This window comes from Nerophis ophidion, linkage group LG10 (genome assembly GCF_033978795.1).
Source record: "Nerophis ophidion isolate RoL-2023_Sa linkage group LG10, RoL_Noph_v1.0, whole genome shotgun sequence".
In the NCBI taxonomy this organism is placed as follows: domain Eukaryota; kingdom Metazoa; phylum Chordata; class Actinopteri; order Syngnathiformes; family Syngnathidae; genus Nerophis; species Nerophis ophidion.
This window is the reverse complement of record NC_084620.1, coordinates 69763295-69773612: the sequence shown is the minus strand read 5'-3', so window position 1 is coordinate 69773612 and position 10318 is coordinate 69763295. Positions and strand designations below refer to the sequence as shown.

The following is a 10318-nucleotide window of genomic DNA, read 5'->3' as shown; positions in this document are numbered from 1 at the left end:
GTTCCATATAAAAGCTTCACAGCAAACAAAAAAACACCGGCTGTGTTTTGGTTGCTAAAGGCAGCTGCAATCCACCGCTTTCCACCATCTTTATAGTCTCCATTATTGCCCACATATACGGTCCTCTCCAAGGTTTCTCATAGTCATCATTGTCACTGTCACCGACGTCCCACTAGGGTGAGTTTTTCCTTGCCCTTATGTGGGCTCTACCGAGGATGTCGTTGTGGTTTGTGCAGCCCTTTGATTTAGGGCTATATATATAAACATTGATTGATTGATTGATACTAGCCACATGCTACCTAAATGCTAATTTAATGATAGCCATATGCTAGCTACATGCTAGCTATATGTAGCCTTTCTGGTGCTTTTTAACATGTTTTGTTGTTAATAAAGTTCTTTTTTTTTCAGATCAGCATGCTCGCTACAGACTAACTGCATTATAGCCACATGCTAGCTATATTGAACAATTCTGGTGTTTTTTTTATCTGGTTTTGTGGGTGTCCGTCTTTGACATGCAATATTTACTCGTAAAGTTAATTATTGTGACTCCTGTGCATGGCTTTTGTGACCCCCCTCTTCCCAGTTATGTCTATTTACATTTGCTTCGAGCCTAAAAGGCTCCGTTTTGGTATGCAAATTGTGCATCTGTCTCGCACGTGCGACTGTAAACCTGCCGCAGCTAATCACAACCACGCACGCTTACCTGGCTGTAATTGAGCGACAATTACAGTGGCAGGAAAGGAACCCTCGTTGATAATAATAATAATAATAATAATAGATTTTATTTGTAAAAAGCACTTTACGTTGAGCAAACAACCTCAAAGTGCCACAGTGTAAAAAAAATAGTAGTAGTAAGTGTAAAAAAAATAGTAATAGTAAAAATTAATAAAATATAAAACTAGAAACAGCCCAAAAGCTACAACCAGCATGCATGTCATTGGAAAGCGTTTTTAAAAAGATGGGTTTTTAAGCCTTTTTTAAAAGCATCCACAGTCTGAGGTGCCCTCAGGTGGTCAGGGAGAACGTTCCACAGACTGGGAGCAGCGGAGCAGAAAGCCCGGTCTCCCATTGTTCGAAGCTTTGTCCGTGGAGGTTGGAGGAGGTTAGCCTGTAGCATCTCCTTGCAGAATCGTCTACTGCACGGATGTCAAACTGAGGGCCACATCGTAGTTATGGCTGCCATCAGAGGGTCGCTTGTAACAGCGAATAATGTATGAATTTGCCTCTGGATTTTATTATTATTCATATATATATATATATATATATATATATATATATATATATATATATATATATATATATATATATATATATGTGTGTGTGTTTATGTATGGATGGATGTATGTATGTATGTATATGTGTGTATATATATATATATATATATATATATATATATATATATATATATGTATGTATGTATAAACCCTGTTTCCATATGAGTTGGGAAATTGTGTTCGATGTAAATATAAACAGAATACAATGATTTGCAAATCCTTTTCAACCCATATTTCGTTGAATATGCTACAAAGACAACATATTTGATGTTCAAACTCATAAGCCTTGCAAATAATAATTAACTTAGAATTTCATGGCTGCAACACGTGCCAAAGTAGTTGGGAAAGGGCATGTTCACCGCTGTGTTACATCACCTTTTCTTTTAGCAACACCCAATAAACGTTTGGGAACTGAGGAAACTAATTGTTGAAGCTTTGAAAGTGGAATTCTTTCCCATTCTTGTTTTATGCTGAGCTTCAGTCGTTCAACAGTCCTGTCGTATTTTACGCTTCATAATGCGCCACACATTTTCCATGGGAGACAGGCCTGGACTGCAGGTGGGCCAGGAATGTACCTGCACTCTTTTTTTACGAAGCCACTCTGTTGTAACACGTGCTGAATATGGCTTGGTATTGTCTTGCTGAAATAAACAGGGGCGTCCATGAAAAAGACGGCGCTTAGATGGCAGCATATGTTGTCCCAAAACCTGTATGTACCTTTCAGCATTAATGGTGCCTTCACAGATGTGTAAGTTACTAATGCACCCCCATACCATCACAGATGCTGGCTTTTGAAATTTGCGTCGATAACAGTCTGGATGGTTCGCTTCCCCTTTGGTCCGGATGATAAGATGTGAAAATATATCTAAAAACTATTTGAAATGTGGACTCGTCAGACCACAGAACACTTTTCCACTTTCCATCAGTCCATCTTAGATGATCTCGGGCCCAGAGAATCCGACGGCGTTTCTGGATGTTGTTGATAAATGGCTTACGCTTTGCATAGTCGAGCTTTAAATTGCACTTACAGATGTGGCAACAATCTGTATTTAGTAACAGTGGTTTTCTGAAGTGTTCCTGAGCCCATGTGGTGATATCCTTTCGAGATTGATGTTTTTCCTTGATATAGTGCCGTCTGAGGGATCGAAGGTCACGGTCATTCAATGTTGGTTTCCGGCCATGCCGCTTACGTGGAGTGATTTCTCCAGATTCTCTGAACCTTTTGATGATATTATGGAGCGTAGATGTTGAAATCCCTAAATTTCTTGCAATTGCACTTTGAGAAACGTTGTTCTTAAACTGTTTGACTATTTGCTCACGCAGTTGTGGACAAAGGGGTGTACCTCGCCCCATCCTTTCTTGTGAAAGACTGAGCATTTTTCGGGAAGCTGCTTTTATAGCCAATCATGGCACCCACCTGTTCCCAATTAGCCTGCACACCTGTGGGATGTTCCAAATAAGTGTTTGATGATGAGCATTGCTCAACTTTATCAGTATTTATTGCCACCTTTCCCAACTTCTTTGTCACGTGTTGCTGGCATCAAATTCTAAAGTTGATTATTTGCAAAAAAAAATGTTTATGAGTTTGAACATGAAATATGTTGTCTTTGTAGCATATTCAACTGAATATGGGTTGAAAATGATTTGCAAATCATTGTATTCTGTTTATATTTACATCTAACACAATTTCCCAACTCATATGGAAACGGGGTTTGTGTGTGTATATATATATATATATATATATATATATATATGTATGTTTACAAAGTGGAATGTCGATTTTTTTCAGTAAAAAACTTTACATTTAGATTTTCCTGTAGATTTTACAGTAAAAAAAATGGCAGCTCAGTCAAAACAAAAACTGGTATTTTTTTTTTTCATTTACACTAATATGCTGTAGAACACCATACATATCATTGTCATTTTTATTGATTTGATGGCTAGTTTGCTGTAAAGTTCAATATTTAATATGTTTGGAAATGATGATGATATAATGTAATCTTTGTTGCAATATTGAGTTTGAGTTTGAGTTTGAGTTTATTTGGAACATGCAAACATACAACAAGATACATCACAATTTCCAGTTTCTCTTTTCAACATGTTGGAAAAGGAGTAGGAAGAAGCAGATCTTATTTAATCCTACCCCTTTTCTTTACATAACACTTGCTAAAACTTTAGTTCACTTCCTGTTCTCAATGTATTCACAATGTTTACTCCTTAAGTAATAAGTAATCACAATAAAAATAAATAAACAAATAAATAATTGGTGAAGCAAGTTTTATTCCATGCGATGAGATAAGTCAGATTATTTTGAGAATGAATGGGTGAGTAAAATCAGAATGTTTATCATAGTTCTTCTTTTTTGTACTTTGTAAACACTTCCAGTTTGAAGAGTTTCTTGAAGTGGATCATATTAGTACATTGTTTGATTGCTTTGCTTAATCCATTCCATCATTTAATTCCACATACTGATATACTGAAGGTCTTAAGTGTTGTACGTGCATACAAATGTTTTAAATTACATTTTTCTCTAAGAGGATATTTCTCTTCTTTTGTTGAGAAGAATTGTTGTATATTCTTGGGAAGCAGGTTATAGTTTGCTTTGTGTATAATCTTAGCTGTTTGCAATTCCACTATGTCGTGGAATTTCAGTATCTTTGATTCAATAAATAAAGGGTTTGTATGTTCTCTATATCCAACATGATGTATTATTCTAACTGATCTTTTTTGTAACACTGTTAGTGAATGAAGTGTACTTTTGTCATTATTTCCCCATACAGTAACTCAGATATGTAACACTAGTGAGCAGTAGAGAATATGAAGTGATTTTTGGTCCAGAACATACTTGGCTTCATTCATTATTGACGTATTTGTTGCTACTTTATGTTGTATATTTTTTACATGAGATTTCCAGTTAAATTTATCATCAATCATTATACCTAGAAATTTGGTTTCATTTACTCTTTCAATTTCTATTCCGTCTATTACAGTTTAAAAAGTTTTGCAATATCAAGCAGTACATATATTTTTTCTGTCAAAATGAAAAAAGTAAATTCAGTGAGAGAATATGAAGAACTTTATTGACCCGTATCATTCCCAGGTGTTTGCGGGCCAGATGAAATGATGTCGCGGGCCAGATCTGTCCCCCGGGCCTTGAGTTTATCACCTACTGTATTTCTGCAAGGAGATGTTTTGATGGCTGCAGCTGCATGCAACAAGAGGACAGCAGGTAAGAAAACATTTTGTTGTCTACTGTATTTCCAACAGGAGATGTTAGGATGGCTGCAGCTGCATGCAACAAGAGGACAGCAGGTAAGAAAAAAAGATAGCTGTGAGGCATGCACTTGTAATGGCGTGTAAATATTATGAGCTGCTGTAATTGCACTTTTCTTGGGGCATTCATTACATCCAGTTTGTGCCGAGCACGTTTAGCCCCCTTATGCACGCGCTCGCAGCCTCCATTTATAGCATTCAGCGCTAATGACGGAGAATTAGAAGAAGGTGCCGGGTATTAATATCGCGCTGCCTTGGGGCGGATTTTGGAGAACACACAGCCGCCGAGAAACCCAAAGGTGTTTGTCTCGCTCTTCAAATCTCTCCAGGGACAACAGAAGCTTTGGAGCATCTCCCTGCAAAAAAAGAAAAAGGATATAAATATAAATATTCTCTATATAGTGTCTTCTCGCAGCTTATTTGGGGGATATTTTTTCAGCCGGCTTGTTTTCAATGGCGTCACGAGTGAAGTTCTATTTTTTTTCTTTATTTTTGGTCCCTCAGAGGACGCCTGCTGTCGAACGGGGAGATGACAGAGTTAGGAGTGCTTTGAAAGCGGAACAAGACGAAGAAAAGGAAAAAAGAAAGGCGTGAGGGAAATGCTGTCGTGTGAACGGCTGCCATGAGATGAACGGGGTTTTTTTTAAAAGACGGATGCGCTTTAGGCGTCAGGCGCCGTTCAGCCTCTGGGGTCACGTGGAGGGCTGATCGCCGTCATCGTTATGGATGTGATTGAACATCTGAACTGGCACATTGAGCAGAAATATGGCAATATCGCGAAATGATCAAGTATGACATAGAATGGACCTGCTATCCCCGTTTAAATAAGAGAATCTCATTTCAGTAGGCCTTTAAAGGGGAACATTATCAGCAGACCTATGTAAGCGTCAATATATACCTTGATGGTGCACAAAAAAGACCATCTATTTTTTTAACCGATTTCCGAACTCTAAATGGGTGAATTTTGGCAAATTAAACGTCTTTCTGTTTATTGCTCTGGAGGCGATGACGTCAGAATGTGACGTCACCGAGGTAACACACCCACCATTTTCATTTTCAACACATCTCAGCTCTGTTATTTTCCGTTGTTTTGACTATTTTTTGGAACCTTGGAGACATCATGCCTCGACGGTGTGTTGTCGGAGGGTGTAACAACACTAACAGGGAGGGATTCAAGTTGCACCACTGGCCCCAAGATGCTAAAGTGTCTGCCGCCAGACCCCCATTGAATGTGCCAGAGTGTCTCCACATTTGACCGGCGATGCTAAGGCAGACATGGCACAGAGATGTATGGATAACCTGCAGATGCATTTGCAACGATAGTGAACGAAATCACAAAGGTTAGTTTTGTTGATGTTGACTGCCAGCTAATCGATGCTAACATGCTCCGCTAATCGATGCTAACATGCTATTTACCGGCGGTGCTAAAGCAGACATGGAACAGAGATGTATGGATAACCTGCAGATGCATTTGCAACTATATCACGTTTCCTTCCACCCACATTTAATGCGAAACAAACACTTACCAATCGACGGATTTAAGTTGCTCCAGTGTCAAAAGATGCGAAAGTCCTGATCGTTTGGTCCGCACATTTTACCGGCGATGCTAACGCAGCTATTCGGCCATGCTATGGCTAAGAATAGCGTCAATAGCTATTCGCTCAATAGCTTCAGTTTCTTCTTCAATACTTTCATACTCCAACCATCTGTTTCAATACATGCGTAATCTGTTGAATCGCTTAAGTCGCTGAAATCCGAGTTTGAATCCGAGCTAATGTCGCTATATCTTGCTGTGGTATTCCCATTGTTTGTTTACATTGGCAGCGCTGTGTGACGTCACAGGGAAATGGCCAGTGTCTTCGCAGAGAGCCGAAATTAAGGCACTTTAAAGCTTTATTTAGGGATATTCAGAGACCGGTAAAATTTAGAAAAAAACTTCAAAAAATACAACAAGCCACTGGGAACTGATTTTTATTGTTTTTAACCCCTTTGAAATAGTGATAATGTTCCCTTTTAAAGTCCTACTGAAAGCCACTACTAGCGACCACGCAGTCTGATAGTTTATATATCAATGATGAAATATTAACATTGCAACACATGCCAATACGGCCTTTTTAGTTGACTAAATTGCAATTTTAAATTTCGCGCGATGTATCCTGTTGAAAATGTTGTGGTATGACGACGCGTATGATGAGGCATGCGTTTGACGTCACAGGTTGTAGCGGACATTTTTTTCTAGCCCGATCCAAGCTATAAGTCGTCTGCATAATTACACAGTATTCTGGACATCCGTGTCGCTGAATCTTTTCAATTAATAATGGAGAAGTCAAAGAAGAAAGATGGAGGTGGGAAGCGGTGTATTGCAGCTCTCCCGTCCAAAGGCAAAACCCAGTAACTTGGTTTTGGTCAAAACTGAGCTGATAATCATTTTGGAGTTCCTAGGTGATATGCTTTACATTAGCGTATGCGATACTGTAATTTGTTCCGTAAGTAAGCTGTTACGTGCATGGCAGGACCTAGCAACTACCACATAACCGCGTAGATACAACAGAAAAACCTAGTATCTCAAGGGACCAATCGGAGCTTCTTTGTCAGTCGCCTTATTGTCTTTAATGAGACATTTGCAGGAATAGGGGCCGACGGTCAAGCTGATTATGTGATATTATGGCACGAGGGGATATTTGGAAGATTGGCAAGCACCTTCATTAAATGTATTGTTCTTGATTCTTCCCCCTGCATACTCTTTTGGGCAGATAACTGTGGAGGTCAAAATAAAAACTGGACGCTGTACACGGCTCTTGCCCAATGTGCAAACGCAGAATGGGGCCCACCCGAGATTGTGATAAAATATCTGGAGAAAGGACACACACGTTCATGAGAGCAGATTCAATCCATGGCTCAATCGGCAAGAAAATGAAAGCTCAAAAAAACATCTATATGTTAAATGACTTTGTAGATCTTTGTAAGACAGCATCAAGATAGATTGGTTTTCTCAAAATCAGCTAGAAGTGAGTTACTAGGTTTTGCCTTTGGACGGGAGAGCTGCCTTTAGCAACACAAACACAGCCGGTGTTTCCTTGTTTACATTCCCGAAGGTGAAGCTTTACTATGGAACAGAGTGGTCAAGCGAACATGGTTCCCGACCACATGTCAACCGGCAGGTTTCGGTGAGAAAATTGTGGTAATAAGTCGGCTCTTACCGTAGACATGAGCGGAGCTTGCGTCCTCCTGCAGTTGTGGACTCTCTTACCTCCTCCCACCGGAGACACTGGCGGTCCCCACACCCCTTGGCCACACCCCTCCGACTTTCAGGTACCACATAATCTCACTAAAACACTAGTAACACAATAAGCAGATAAGGGATTTTCCAGAAGTATCCTCGTTAATGTGTCTAATAACATCTGAATTGCTCCCACTGCCCTTGCCTTCTTTTTTTTTTTTCTTCTAGTCCTTCACTCTCACTATCCTCATCCACAAATATTTCATCCTCGCTCAAATTAATGGGGGAATCGTCGCTTTCTCGGTCCGAATCGCTCCCGCTGCTGGTGGCCATGATTATAAACAATGTTCAGATGTGAGGAGCTCCACAACCCGTGACGTCACGCGCACATCGTCTGCTACTTCCGGTACAGGCAAGGCTTTTTTATTAGCGACCAAAAGTTGCGAACTTTATCGTGGATGTTCTCTACTAAATCCTTCCAGCAAAAATATGGCAATTTCGCGAAATGATCAAGTATGACACATGGAATGGACCTGCTATCCCCATTTGAATAAGAAAATCTCATTTCAGTAGGCCTTTAAGCATGCAACTAATCTGAACGCATTATCACGTTAATCATGTACGGATTATTGCCTCATCCCTCACTTAAAGCCTAAAGAAAGAATAAACTAGTGACCCGATAAGTCCGAAAGAGATGATATAAGTAGCATCTGCTCACGGATGCTACCTGGTGGTTACTCGAGCACACTGCAGCAAGTCCTGGATAGTCCCACTCCTTACTGCTTCAGTCACATGCAGGATTCTCACAGGATTGAAATATAGTCTTACCTACCGTATTTTTCGGACTATAAGTCACAGTTTTTTCCATAGTTTGGCCAGGGGTGTGACTTATACTCAGGAGCGACTTATGTGTGAAATTATTAACACATTACCGTAAAATATCAAATAATATTATTTAGCTCATTCACCTAAGAGACTAGACGTATAAGATTTCATGTGATTTATGGATTAGGAGTGACAGATAGTTTGGTAAAGGTATAGCATGTTCTATATGTTGTAGTTATTTGAATGACTCTTACCATAATATGTTAGATTAACATAGCAGTTGCTTATTTATGCCTCATATAACCTACACTTATTCAGCCTGTTGTTCACTATTCTTTATTTATTTTAAATTGCCTTTCAAATGTCTATTCTTGGTGCATATTTTAACGAAAATTATTTGATAAACAATGTTTTTGTGCTTGCTACTGTATTCACGCTTATTTTTTTTCTAATAAATGCACATCACCAACTTTGAAATGTTAAATTTAATTGAAAAAAACACTTCACTGCTCGCCAAGACACAGATCATGGCCGCCACGCACCACCGCTTTCATGACCGCTCCATTGCAGCATCCGTGGGGAAACTATATCCATGTATTTAAAGTTCTGGGCACTCCAGAGTTGATCAATTATTTACGCTCAATAAACGATTAAATGATGTAACAGAATATACATCAAAAGCTTTTTCCTAATTTAATCTAGTCTATATCGCGTAACCCAAGCGCAAAGATGAGAGAGGAGATTTGGAATGTTGTGCTCGCTGGCAAATTTCACTTCAAAGTACACCCCGACAGTACTTTAGATAAAACTCTTGGAGCAAATAAAGGTCGTGCATTCAAGTAAAACACTTAAAAATGTTACTGAATGACTTTCAGACGTTAAAAATTGCAAAGCGACTGGACAGGACATGACGTGAAGGTAATAACATCTTTTAATATTAACTCGAAAGTACTACAAAAACAAAGGGTATAAACAAAAGGCGCTCACAGCGGAGGTACTAAACTTGGCTATGAAAACAAAAACTAGGACCAAGGCAGGTCTATGGACAAAAAAACGAAAACACTTACTGATTTTAGAGTGGTTTTGAAGGAGGATAGAGATGCACTTACTTTTACACCTGTTGGGAGTGCATTCCACATTGATGTGGCATAGAAAGAGAATGAGTTAAGACCTTTGTTAGATCAGAATCTGGGTTTAACGTGGTTTGTGGAGCTCCCCCTGGTGTTGTGGTTATGGCGGTCATTTACGTTAAGGAAGTAGTTTGACATGTACTTCGGTATCAGGGAGGTGTAGCGGATTTTATAGACTAGGCTCAGTGCAAGTTGTTTGACTCTGTCTTCCACCCTGAGCCAGCCCACTTTGGAGAAGTGGGTTGGATTGAGGTGTGATCTGGGGTGGAGGTCTAAAAGTAACCAGAAGAAAGGTTTTGTCATTTTATTTAATCAAAGCAACAACTTGAGGCAGTTTAATGTGGATTAATGTTGGCAGAATTATCATAGTGTTCCCAATTTTAAAAGGATAAAGCCATTGTTCACAAATTTGGTAAATAAATAACCCCAAAATGTGTATTTTGTTGTTTTCTTACTGTACCGAAAATGAACCCAACTGTGACTTCTAAACCGAGGTACGTACCGAACCGAAATTTTTGCGTACCGTTACACCCCTACTGTTTTAGTTTGCGATTTACACAACTTGCCAACTTCACTGATTTTGGGGCTTGTATTTG

General features: G+C 39.3%; 1 long non-coding RNA gene across 1 annotated transcript in view; it reads right to left on the bottom strand.

Moving 5' to 3' along the window:
• Window positions 1–3367: 3367 nt before the first annotated feature.
• Window positions 3368–10318, bottom strand: part of LOC133559944 (uncharacterized) — a 72983-nt gene continuing 66032 nt past the window's right edge. Inside the window, exon 3 of the long non-coding RNA XR_009808351.1 lies at window positions 3368–4903. This is a non-coding gene — a long non-coding RNA (uncharacterized LOC133559944). The remainder of the gene's footprint in view (window positions 4904–10318) is intronic.